The 14,208-nt window shown below is 42.2% G+C and overlaps 2 pseudogenes; both read right to left on the reverse strand.

Moving 5' to 3' along the window:
* Positions 1-535: 535 nt before the first annotated feature.
* Positions 536-1,192, reverse strand: LOC121492624 (annotated as a pseudogene).
* Positions 1,193-12,315: 11,123 nt separating this feature from the next.
* LOC121492625 lies at positions 12,316-12,889 on the reverse strand (annotated as a pseudogene).
* Positions 12,890-14,208: the final 1,319 nt, after the last annotated feature.

Consider the following 14,208-nt stretch of genomic DNA (forward strand, 5'->3'; position numbering starts at 1 on the left):
AGAGGCCTGCCTGGCTCTCATCAGCCATGAAGGTGAAGGTGATGAATGGTTATACTCTTCTGAGTTGTGTGTGTGTGTGTGTGTGTGTGTGTGTTGTGTGAATGACCTCTGTGTCCACATCCCTACCATGTCACGCTGGTAATATGTCTCACTCCCAGGCTGTTATTAACATTTTTGTACAATGTCTCTTTTCTCTTGTGTTGACTGGAGATTCCTCTATACCTGCAATTTGCAAGACAGCGTGTTAGCTTGGGGTCCTGTGATCCACAGTGATCACCACTAAGACTCATTAAAAGGTTCAGATGATGTGAATGGAGTTATTTGTAATTGATGACAATTTCGGGTCAGGAAAAGTTAAATACAAGTAAGTGCAAGTGGTATAGTTCAATTCTAGGTCTCTAAAAAGAGACTGAAGAGGTAAACACATAATCATGTGTTCAGAGGGGCTCCCCAGGGGAAACTGCTCCTTGGAGAGGAAGCCCTGTCCCTGACAGGAAAGCTGCCCAGAACCTCCATCTGCACTGCTCCTGGGCCTTCAAGACAGAAGTGGTGAGTAGTGTGCACCCCCTGGTGGTCCTGATCCCCTTCTACAGGGAGGTTTGTGTCTGGGCTCACACTGAGGTCGCCTCACTGTGTCCCTCGCACAGTAATACACGGCCGTGTCCTCGGCTCTCAGGCTGTTCATCTGCAGATACAGCGTGTTCTTGGCGTTGTCTCTGGAGATGGTGAATCGGCCCTTCACAGCGTCAGCGTAGTTTGTACTACCACCATAGCTAATAGCTGCGACCCACTGCAGCCCCTTCCCTGGAGCCTGGCGGACCCAGCTGCATGGCATAGCTACTGAAGGTGAATCCAGAGGCCACACAGGAGAGTCTCAGGGACCCCCCAGGCTTCACCAGGTCTCCCCCAGACTCCACCAGCTGCACCTCACCCTGGACACCTGCAGACACAAAGCATCCGGTCAAACAACTGTCCCACATCCTCTGATTCTCTCACACACTTCCCCTCAGAGACCTAAGGTCTCTGGTTTTATTTGAATTACCTTTTAATATAGTGACAAGGAAAACCCAGCCGAGCACAGACTCCATGATGGTTTGTCTGTGTTGTGTCCTGATCACTGAATCGGGTCACCTTGGGTTCCTGGGGTTGGGCTCCTCTCCCAGCTGCAGGGTCAGGACTGGGCTGGTTTAATCAGTGGAGGGAGGGCCCTATTTGCATGTCCTCTGACTATATAACCAGCTCCAGACTTAAGTTCGCGTATTTAAAGCCAACAGAAGTGATGCACCACAATTCTATAGCAATTTGTGTAGATGGCCCCTCTGACTATATGAAGTTCTAAGGACAGTTATTTTCGAACTTCTGGGTGCATTTCAAAAACACATCAGTATAGGTCATTTTCTGGAGAATTTCATAGTGTTAGTAAATTTTAATCCTAAATATTTATTTAAGGTGCTAGTGTAAATTGGATTATTTTGTTAATTTTGTACATGTCATTTGTTGTTATTTTGTATGAATATATCATTATTTTATTTACTGATTTTATATACTGATTTTCTTGCTGAGCTCATGAGTTATTTCTTCCAGTTTTTATGTGACGTTTTTACTCATTGACTCTATTGACATTGTCATAGGAAAACTATTATTTTCTTTCCAGGTTACCACGTTTTCTTTTTTTTTAATGTAGTTTTCTTGGTACATTTACTGGTAGGTCCTCCAGTCTGGGACAGAAAGCATTTTCCTCTTGTCTTCAGGATGCATTGTCTGTTCCATTTTTTTTTTTACATGCATCCTGTGTTTATTGCAGCATTTTTTTCAATAATAAATTCATTTTTTGTGGTGTTCAATTTGCCAACATACAGAATAACCCCCAGTGCTCATCCCGTCAAGTGCTCCCTCAGTGCCCGTCACCCATTCACCCCCACCCCCCGCCCTCGTCCCCTTCCACAACCCCTAGTTTGTTTCCCAGAGTTAGGAGTCTTCCATGTTCTGTCTCCCTTTCTGATGCTTTCTACACATTTCTTCTCCCTTCCCTTCTATTCCCTTTCACTATTATTTATATTCCCCAAATGAATGAGACCGTATAATGTTTGTCCTTCTCTGATTGACTTATTTCACTCAGCCATAACATGCTCCAGATCCATCCATGTTGAAGCAAATGGTGGTTATTTGTCTTTTCTAATGGCTGAGTAATATTCCATTGTATACATAAACCACATCTCTTTATCCATCATCTTTCTATGGTACCGAGGCTCCTTCCACAGTTTGGCTATTGTGGACATTGCTGCTAGAAACATTGGGGTGCAGGTGTCCCGGCGTTTCATTGCATGTGTATCTTTTAGGTAAGCATTTGATATAAGGTAGACCTAGAGGAGATAATAAATTTCATTTTGTATGTGGATGACCTACCTAATATAAAGTGACAGTCTACAACTCAAATCAGGACAAGGTGAAACATCATGTCCTCTGCCCATTTCTGATTGTAGTTTTCACTTTGTCGTTGTTTAGTTTGGTAATTTATTTTTCGATATTGGAAACCAGCCTTAATCTGGAGATAGATTTGCAAATCTCTTCTCCCATTGTTTTTATTCTTTTGGAAGACCTTATTTATTTATTCATCAGAGATGGAGAGAGAGATTCAGAGATGGGCGGAGGGAGAAGTGGGCTCCCCACATGGAGCCTGATGCTGGTCTCAATCCTAGAGCTCTAGGACTCACTGAGCCAAAGACAGATGCTCAAGCTACACAGGCAACCCTATCTTTTTCAATTTGTTAGGTTTCCTTTTAATTATGTTGAGTGTTTCCACAGCTGTAAGACAGCTCCTTCCTTGATGTAGTCCGTAGAGTTCACTCTTACTTTTGTTTCCCTTCCCTTTGGATATTCGAGTATGAAGAACCTATTGTGGCTGAGGTCACAAAATCTCCTTGATTTTGATGGTTTTTTGCCTCACATTTAGGTCTTTCATCTTCTCTGAGTTTATCTTTGTGTGGAGTGTATGAATGTGGCCCAGGTTCATTCTATTTGCAGCTGTCCAATGTTCCCAATACCACTTGTTCAAGAGATTGCTCTTTTTCCAGTTGATAGTCTTTTGTACTTAGTCGATAATAAGTTGGCAATAGAGCTGTGTGTCCATTTATGTGTTCTTTTTTTTAATTTTTTTTTCAATTTTTATTTTTTTATGATAGTCGCAGAGAGAGAGAGAGGCAGAGACACAGGCAGAGGGAGAAGCAGGCTCCATGCACCGGCAGCCCGACGTGGGATTCGATCCCGGGTCTCCAGGATCGCGCCCTGGTCCAAAGGCAGGCGCTAAACCGCTGCGCCACCCAGGGATCCCTATGCGTTCTTTTTCTATTCCATTGATCATGTGCATGTTTTACTGCCACTATTATACTGTTTTGTTGATCACAACTTTGAAATCTGGAATTCTGATGGCTTTTGCATTGTTTTTTTAAAGTTTTTATTTATTTACTCATGAGAGATGCAGAGATACAGAGAGAATGGCATAGACACAGGCAGAGGGAGCAGCAGGCACCATGTAGGGAGCCTGATATCAGACTTGTTCCCAGGTCTGCAGGATCATGCCCTGGACAAAAAGGTAGTGCTAAAATGGTGAGCCACCCGGGCTGCCCTGATTTCTTTTTTGTTTCAACATTCTTTTGCCTAGTCAGAATCTTTTCTGTTTATTTACAAATTTTATGATTGTTGCATTCCCTAGAAAAATGTTGGTGGTGTTTTGATAGGGTTCATACTGGATGCATAGATTGCTGTTGGTGGCATAGACATTATATGAATATTTATTTTTCCAATCCATAAGAGTAGACTGTTTTCTGTATATTTCTGTCTTCTTTAATGTCTTTCATACGTATTTTAGAATTTTTAGACTAGGTCCTTTCTTCTTTGGTTCGGATTATTCCTCATTATCTGAAGTTTCTTTTGTTTTTCAATTTTTTTTCTTAATTATTTTTCATTGGAGTGCACTTTGCCAACATATAGTATAACACCCAGTGCTCATCCCGTCAAGTGATGCCTCATTGCCCATCTCCCAGTCACCCCTAATCCCGCTGACCTCCCTTACCACTACCCCTTCCCAGAGTTCCTTCCCAGAGTTCCTTTCCCAGAGTTAGGAGTCTCTCATGTTCTGTCGACGTCTCTGGTATTTCCCACTCATTTTATCTCTTTTCCCCTTACTCTCTTTCACTATTTTTATATTTCCTGAATGAATGAGACCATATGTTTGTTCTTCTGCGACTGACTTACTTCACTCAGCATAATACCCTCCAGTTCCAATCATGTCGAAGCAAATGGTGGGTGTTCTTCATTTCTAATGGCTGAGTAATATTCCATTGTATATATAGACGACATCTTCTTTATCCATTATTCTTTCGATGGACACTGAGGCTCCTTCCACAGTTTGGCTACTCTGGACATTGCTGCTATAAACGTTGGGGTGTAGGTGTTATGGTCTTTCACTGCATCTGTATCTTTGTAGTAAATCCTAGTAGTGCAATTGCTGGGTCATAGGAAAGCTCCAGGGGAAGTTGAGAGATTCATAGTATATAGAACTAGACGTTAAATTAAAAATATTGAATTAGAAAAAGGAATCCAGTTTTTGTGTCAGGTGGTGAAAGTCAGGGGAACAGCACAGGGTAAACATGAATCGTCGAGCTCTGACCTATTCCCTGTTGAGGAATAGTAGCTTCAGATGAATGCCAGTAGACACTTGTTCATGCTTTCTGAGTATCCAGCAGCACCCTGTATTAACAGGCCTTTCCCATTAGTGCAGGAAGTCCACAAACAGGGATGTCATGTGATGATGGGTGTCTGGAGAGGCTGAAAGTGAGGTGCGGTCATGGTTGAATTAGGAACAGCAGCTGTAGTTTCAATTTCAACCCCCATATTACCACAATGGAGTCATGACGGTTTTGGTTAATTAATATCTGCTTCCAGTTGGGGATAAAATTTGTAAATCAAACATATTCAATCTCATTACCCCACATCCCAATGTTTATAAACTTTTGAGGTATAATTTCTCTCTTTCTAGCAACATTATATGAAAATATCAAAGTCATAGACATGTTTAAAAAGATTTAAAATATATATATTATAGAGGATTTTCGTTAGTTCTTAAAAATGCCCATCCTTCTGTTGACGTGATGAGCACTGGGGGATATGCTCTATGTTGGCAAATTGACTCAAATAGAAAATATATAAAAATATATTTTAAAAATAGTGTCAAGGAAAACCCAGCTGAGCACAGACTCCATGGTGAGTTGTGTTTTGTCCTGATAACTGACATTGCTCCTGGGGCTGAGGTTCCTCTCCCAGATGCAGGGTCATGTCTGGGCTGTTTTATTCAATAGAAGGTGGCCTCTATATACATGTCGTCTCAGTATATAGTCAGCTTGGGATCATTTATGTGAATCTATGTGACCTGTAAAGATGTGATTGCCATTTTGTGTTCATATTTACTTCTTTACAAAACTGTTTTTTATTATGTAATAACCCAGGCTTCAGACTTTGTGTCCACGTGGTACTTTGTAATTGTATTTGCATAGAATCATGCTTTGTAGGTGTCATGTTTCCCCATACAATGATGTGAACCTACCCCTTAAATTATAGAGGGTTTCTAATGTGTCACTGTGCACATTTTCAGGTGAGTTTAACCCCAGATTCTTGACCTGTGCTCATCTCCACAGGACTTACTGCCCTCTGAAACATCTGAATGACAGAGTGACAGGGTTCCTTAGAATAGTGGATGCCGCATGTATTGGGGATCACATGATTTTGCTAAATTTAGAATTTAGCTGAATTTCAAAGGGTTTCAGGTAATGCAGTTCTATTTGTAAGTCTCTAACAACTCAGTCAAGGTGTTCCATTGCAGTTAACTCTGTGATCTTCTGTAATCGCTTTGATGAGCTTACCTGACAGAGAATGAGCTCATTCAGGCAGGGTTTTGGATATAATAACCTGGTGTCAGAATGAACATTTTCCATTGTATAGCCTATATTTCTATTTTTCTTATACTTCCTAAACTTACAGTGTAGTGCTGCCTTTCCACTGTAAGTTTTTCATGAATTCCTTTTACATTCAAATACTATATTCCACCTAGGAGAAGAAAAATATCTGCCATGATCGTCTTATACAGATTTATCAGGTATTTTTCATAACAAATGCAGCAGGAAATCTCAGTTTCAATTCAATTTCAAATTGTGCCTCTGATCAACCATAATTTTGGTTTTCTTAGATCAGTCCCCTTGACACTGTGGGCTGCATACAGGACTTCTGATCTGTCTCAAAATCAAGCCCATTCCATGTTTGTTTTTCTAATATTTCATTTATTTATTCAAGAGAGACACACAGAGACAGAGAGAGAGTGAGAGAGAGAGAGATGCAGAGACACAGGCAGTGGGAGAAATAGGCTCCATGCAGGGAGCCTGCTGTGGGACTCTATTCCTGATCTCCAGGATCAGGCCCTGGGCTGAAGGTGGCGCTAAATGGCTGACTCACCTGGGTAGCCCCATTTCCATTTTTGAATAGATCATATGCATCAGGAAGACTGCAAGCAGAGCCCACCACACAAATGGAACCTGTGTCACCTCTACAGAGACATGGCCAATGGATGCTAATAATATATCTGTAATTCTAATCCTTTGGGAGCATCTGTGTCTTCCTGGAAGTCCCAACCTCACTGCTAGGAGGTGCATTGCTCCTTTTTGTCACTTGTTGGGTGACCTTATGTGTATGTACTACACATGTCTATAATTACTTCCTGAAACTTAATATAATATTATTACAATACTCAATAGGCTTTACAAACACAAATGAGTCCTTAGGATGCAGATTCAGAGTATGGGTGAAAATAAGTTTATGATATTCTGAAACAAAACACCAGGATTCAAGGTTCACCTCCAACATCTAAATCAGAAAGAATTCACCACCCCATCTTTATTATAAGAAAATATGGGAGAGAGAAGTGAACACGTCAGAAGATTAGTGGACTCAGGGATTGTCACATCCCTGGAACAGCTGGATAGTTATTGAATCATTTCGAACATCCATTAAATCAATCAGAGTTGAAAAAAGAACAGAAAGACTCCTAATAGAATACTGAGCAGGTTTTGGAGTGTTGGAGCTGTCTGCTGTTGACATTGGAGAGATACAACTGTGGGGATGACAGCAGGAGGGAGGTTACTTGCAGAAGCTACAGCCAAGGACTTTAAGGACAAGAGAGCAACATATGAACTTATAGAATTCTACTCCTGCGGGGGACGGACCTGGCATGATGGTGCTCAAATGGAAAAATGGGGAAATTTCCTGGATCTAAGGACCCCCTGAGTGCCAAGAAGAAAAAGTGGCACTATGTGATGCATGTTGAAGAAGGACTGGAACCTGAAGTCGTGTGAACATTGGGTCTGAGTGCAGGCGCTGTGCTTTGTTTCCATAAACTGAACTCTGTGTGGTCCTGTGACTTCTATTCTGAAACCAGCAGGCAGAAACTAGACCCTTTCTTGTGACAACCCCTTGGAGGACCAGCCCAGGTCTAAACTACAGGAGCCCTTTCATATTGATGATTAGAGATGCATTCATGTGCCTGAGATAAACCAGCTCAGACACAGGTAGTTTGACGACCTAATTAAGAGGTAAACTGAGGACAGAAAAGGCTTGATGGCTCTCCAATGAGGGCTCCCTGAATACTCAGGGGTGCAAACATTCAATCCCAGGCTAGAGGTAGGAGACCATGTTCATAATTGCTCTCCAATACAGCCAGGAAGAGAGTCACAAAACCCCAAAAAAGGCCTCAACAATGTGGGATGTGAGCATCTACAGAGGAAAGAAAACAAGCAACAAAAGATAGCAATCCATTGCCAACTGCACTGTGCATTTAGACATCCATGTAAGCCCAGCTCAGGTCCAGGGCTGCATACTGAAGAGGAACTCTGTGCTCCATCACTTGCCCCATCCTCTCACATCAATTTTCTGAGCGTTCATTTCTGGGGATAGCTGCTATTTGTATAAATATTTATGAAATAGTCAAAGCCAACCAATACCCTGCTTGTGAGCATTCAGAGCTGCTCCCCTGCCTTGCTGACCATGAGTGTATTTACCTTCCCTGAAATAGCTTCACAGTCATGTAATTTTACATGTTGACTATGAAATAGGATGGTAGAGCTGTTAGATATTGACATGACCAGGTCATGTTACCTGGTTGTTGCAAATTCCATGACAGAAATGATTGCATTTAAATACAATGATGAGGTAAATAAGTCATGTAAGACCCTTGAGGGGTTCCATTGAGGAAATCCTAATGGGAAACTCATCTCATGTCCAGAGGGAGAGTCGCAGATGCAGGTGGGTTTGAAATGAGGACACGGGGTACCAAATGTTCATCCAGTGACAAGGGATACACCTAAAATCATCAGTAAAACACAACCTTGTAAGGTAATGGTGAGACACCAGTCCCACTGGGTCATGTCATCCTCATCTTCTGGAAACTTTATAAAAGAACATCCTTAAATGGGAGTTCCAAAGTGTCTGAGTGTCTCTGGCTCTCTTGTACTATTGTACTCCTTCTGTGTGTCCACTGTGATGTTTTGACTGCTACCTCTGGTTGCACAGGTTAGTCCTAGTTCCAGGTGAGAAATGCACCCTTCACTGTGTGAGGGCAGTTAACTGATACTTCTCACAACAAATACAGCAGGGCTATGCCACAGCATCAATGTGTCCCTAAAATCTCTGTGTGTGCCATAAAAATCTTAGGATTATATGTTCATGCTCTGTAAATAATGTCCAGGATGACTTCACAAGGATTACTTTGAATATGTAGAAGGTTCTGAGCAGCATAGAGATTTTCACAGTATTTATTTTTGTTTTTTGTATTAAAGATTTATTTATTTATTCAGGAGAGTCATGGAGACAGATGCAGAGACATCAGCAAAGGGAAAAGCAGGCTCCCTTCCAAAAGCCTGATGCAGGACACCATCCCAGAACCCCAGGGTCACAACCTGAGCCCATTGCAGACACTCAAACTCTGAGCAACACAGGTGTCCTGACAATATACATTGTTCTAATCCATAGGCACAGAAGGTGTTCCCTCTTTGTGTCTTCCTCAATTTCTTTCCTAAGTCATCAAACAGATAGAAACATTTTGGGGAAAATAAAACAGAAAAAGAACTACAGCTGGAGGGCATCATAATGTTTGCAGAGAAGCTCTATTTTAAAGTCCTTATGATCAAGATAGCCTGGTACTGCAAAAACAACACATAGATCAATGGAGCAGAGCAGAGAATGCAGAAATGGACCCTCAACTCTATGGACAACTACTCCTCAAGAAGCAAGAAAAAATATCTAAGGAAAGAAAGTTCCATCAATAAATGGATTTGAAAAAAAAAATTGGATAGCCACTGGCATTAGAATGAAAGTGGACCATTCAGCTACACCAAACACACAGATAATCTCAAAATGGATGAAATACCGAAATCTGAGTTAGTAATTCATCAAAATCCTAGAGGTGAATTTGGGTAGAAACTTTTTTCCTCAGCTGCAGCGACTGCTAGGAAGGCACCTCTCAAAGGACATAGGAAACAAAGGGAAAAATAAACTATTAGAACTTCATCAAGATAGAATCTGTACAACAATGCAACAGGCGACAAAATGAAAGGCAACCTACAGAATAGGACAAGATATTTTCTTAACAAAGGCAGCACCCAACAAAACAATCAATCCAGTCATGAAATGGGGAGAATTCATGAACAGGGATTCTCCAAAGAAGACCGACAAATGGCTAACAGGGAGATGAGAAAAATGATCCACATGACTTGTCATCACGGAAATACAAATGAAAACTACACTAAAATCCTACTTATACAACTCAGAGTGGATAAAGCAACAAGGCCAGATACAATAGATATAAGGGAGGATATTGAGAAAGTGGAACCCGCTTCCAGTATTGGTGGGAATTAAGGCTTTTTGAGCCACACCAGAAAACAGAATGGAATGTCCTGAAAAAGTGAGAATAGAGCCACCCCAGGACCCAGCCATTGCCTTTAAGGGAATTTACACCAAAGACACAGATTTACTATTAATTAATTAATTAATTAATTATTATTTATTTATTTATTATATAAATTTATTTTTATTGGTGTTCAATTTGCCAACGTATAGAATAACAGCCAGTGCTCATCCCGTCAAGTGCCAACCTCAGTGCCCGTCACCCAGTCACCCCCACCCCAGCCCAACTCTCCTTCCACCACCCCTAGTTCTTTTCCCAGAGTTAGGAGTCTTTCTGTCTCCCTTCCTGATATTTCCCACTTTTTTTTTCTCCATTCCCCTTTATTCCCTTTCACTAAAAATACAAAGACACAGAGTTAATGAAATGAAGGGACACTTGCACCTCAATGTTCACAGCAGCAAAGTCCACAAAAGCCAAAAGGGGAAGGAGCCTCAGTGTCTATTGAGAGATCAATGGATAATGAAGCTGTGGTCTATGTATACAATGGAATATTACTCAGCCATTAGAAAGGACGAATATCCACCAATTGCTTCAACGTGTATGGACCTGGAAGGTATTATGTTGAGTGAAATAAGTCAGTCAGAGAAAGACAACCATTACATGGCTCATTCATTTGGGGATAATAAAAAATAGTGAAAGGGATTATAAGGGAATGGAAAGAAAATGAGCGGGAAAATCAGAGAGAGAGACAGAACATTAGACAAATCAGGAGACACACTTAACTCTGGGGTAAAAAACAACTGAGGGTCACTGGAAGGGAGGAGGTGGGGAAAGGGGTAACTGGGTGATGGGAGTTAAGGAGGTTACCTGATGTGATGAACACTGAGGGCATAGTGAATGTTGGTAAATTCAATTTAAATAAAGAAAAAATGACTTTATCCCGTGCCCCATGCTGGAACATCGTAGATGGACTGGGCAGATCAAACAACAGACACAAATTCTCACAGATCTGGAGTCTGGGTGTCTGAGGTCCAGGTGCAGGAAGCTGTGGTGTCTGGAGAGCACCCACCTCCTACCCCGTCCTTTCCCTATGACCTTACATGGGGACAGGGTGTAGGGAACTTTCCCAGTCCAAGAGTATAACGGCTGATCTGACAATGAAGCTGCACCTCCTGACGTAACTGCACCCCTAAGGCCCCACCTACTCCCCACATCCTATGAGTATTATGTTCCAATACGGGGATGGTTGAGGTCACACACAATGAGCTGACGTCTGCACCCGAAGGATCCATGAGTTATTCCTTGCAGGTCGAAGGTCCTCCAATCCAGCTCCTCACACTGAGGATCCTCATGGATTCAGTAGAACTTTCTTGTCTCTGAGGATACGGAGTACACATGACCTTCAAAAGCAGCTGGTGTCTGTGGGGAGAGGACAGCTTCCTTCTGAGAACTGGTAGGCTCTTGGCCTATTTGTATTATCATTTTAGGTTTCATGCTGCTTCCATATATTACCCATCTTGTTTTCCTGTGACTCAGGCATTTGTCTATGTAGAATGACCATGTCTTTATTTTGTCTTCCCAGTTTGATGCTTGTTTAGTAAAATTGTTCCTCACACCATGTGCATTCTTTATTGCCTGATAGCTCCCTGACATTCCATCCCCGTTCAACTCCTCCACCCAAAGGATAAGAAATGAAATAATAACCCAGGAGTTCCATCTTTTGATACAGTTGGGACACTGACTCCACACAAGCCCCTCGTGGAGCAGGACCCCATCACCACCACTGACCCACGACACACAACCTGAGCCAGTGTCCTTCCATGGCACCATCAAGGCATTTATGATGTAATGAGAGGCCTGCCTAGCTCCCAATGGATATGAAGGTGATAAAAGCTTATACTCTCATGATTGTGTGTGTGTGTGTGTGTGTGTGTGTGACCTCTGAGTCCACATCCCTACCATGTCATTCTGAGAATCTCTCTCACTCCCCAGACATTTTAACATTTTTGTAGAACATCTCTTTTTTATTGTGTTGATTGGAGATTCCTCTATGCCATGATGGTGCAAGACAGCATGTTAGCTTAGGGTCCTGTGGTCCACAGAGAGTGTCATTAGGACTCATGAAAAAGTTCAGATGATGTGAATGGAGTTATTTGTAATTGATTAATATTTCTGGTCAGGAAATGTTAAGCACAAGTAAGTGCAAGCACTATAGTTGAATTCTAAGTCTCTAAGAAAGAGGCTGAATAAGTAAACACACAATCAAGTGTTCAGAGAGAATCCCTGGGGGAAACTACTCCATGGAGGGGAAGCCCAGACCCTGACAGGAAACCTACCCGGAACCTCCCTCTGCTCCTGCTCCTGGGCCTTCAAGATAGAAGTGGTGAGTAGTGTGCACCCTCTGGTGGTCCTGATCCCCTTCCACAGGGACGTTTGTGTCTGGGCTCACACTGAGGTCCCCTCACTGTGTCTGCACAGTAATACACGGCTGTGTCCTCAGCTTTCAGGCTGTTTATCTGAAGATACAGCGTGTTCTTGGTGTTGTCTCTGGAGATGGTGAATCGGCCCTCCACAGCATCTGTGTAACCTGTGCTACTTCCATCATAGCTAATATATGCAACACACTGCAGCCCCTTTCCTGGAGCCTAATGGACCCAGTTCGTGTCATAGGTACTGAAGATGAATCCAGAGGCCACACAGGAGAGTCTAAGGGAACCCCCAGGCTTCACCAGGTCTCCCCCAGACTCCACCAGCTGCACCTCACCCTGGACACCTGCCAACACAAGACACCCTGGTCAAGAAACTGTCCCACATCCCCTGTTTCTCTCACTCACCTCCACTCACAGACTCAAGGTCTCTTTTTCTCTATGAATTACCTTTTAAAATAGCGACAAGGAAAACCCGGTTGAGCACAGACTCCATGGTAAGTTGTCTGTGTTCTGTCCTGATCCCTGAAGGGGTCACCTGGGGATCCTGGGTCTGGAGCTCCTCTCTGAGCTGCAGGGTCGGGGCTGGGCTGGTTTGATCACTAGGGGGAGGGCCCTATTTGTATGTCCCTGACTATATAGTCACCTCCAGACATCAATTCAATTCTTTATAAGTTATATACAAGCATTACTTCACAACTGTAGATCACTTTCTTTTAGTGATACAGTAGATTTATGATGTTCTAATCCATCAACGTATTTATCTTTGCCTTTGTGCCTTTTTAAAACTCTGTCATTAATACAGGTCATTTTTTAAAAAGTATTTCCTCTCCTTAATGAAGTTTAATAATAAATATATATTTTTGATACCAGTGTAAAAGGGACTGGTTTTTAAATTTAATACAGATAATTTGTTGTTAGTGTGTAGAAATTAGATATATTGTATATGTTTGTTTTATTCAATAACAAATTTATTTGTTATTCGGGTTCAATTTGCCAACATACAGAATAATACCCAGGACTCATCCCGTCAAGTGCCCCCCTCAGGGCCCATCACCCATTTACTCCCAACCCCCTCCCTGCTTCCCTTCCACCACCCCTACTTTGTTTCCCAGAGTTAGGAGTTCATGTTCTGTCCCCTTATGATATTTCCTGCCAATTTCTTCTCCCTTCCCTTCTATTCCCTTTAACTATTATTTATATTCCCCAAATGAATGAGAACATATAATGTTTGTCCTACTCCGATTGACTTACTTCACTCAGCCTAATACCCTCCAGTTCCTTCCACGTTGAAGCAAATGGTATTTGTCATTTCTAATGGCTGAGGAATATTCCATTGTATACATAAACCACATCTTCTTTATCCATCATCTTTTGATGGACACCGAGGCTCTTTCCACAGTTTGGCTATTGTGGACATTGCTGCTAGAAACATCAGGGTGCAGGTGTCCCAGGGTTTCATTGCATCTCTATCTTTGGGGTAAATCCCCAACAGTGCAATTGCTGGGTCATAGGGCAGGTCTATTTTTACTCTTTAAGGAGCCTCCACACAGTTTTCCAGAGTGGCTGCACAGGTTCACATTCCCACCAACAGTGTAAGAGGGTTCCCTTTTCTCCGCATCCTCTCCAACATTTGTGGTTTCCTGCCTCGTTAATTTTCCCCATTCTCACTGGTGTGAGGTGGTATCTCATTGTGGTTTTGATTTGTATTTCCCTGATGCCAAGGGATGCGGAGCATTTTCTCATGTTCCTGTTGGCTCACCTCTGACTTCCTCTGTGAGATTTCTGTTCATGTCTTTTGCCCATTTCATGATTGGATTGTTTGATTCTTTGGTG

Source organism: Vulpes lagopus, chromosome 6, assembly GCF_018345385.1.
Source record: "Vulpes lagopus strain Blue_001 chromosome 6, ASM1834538v1, whole genome shotgun sequence".
In the NCBI taxonomy this organism is placed as follows: Eukaryota; Metazoa; Chordata; class Mammalia; order Carnivora; family Canidae; genus Vulpes; species Vulpes lagopus.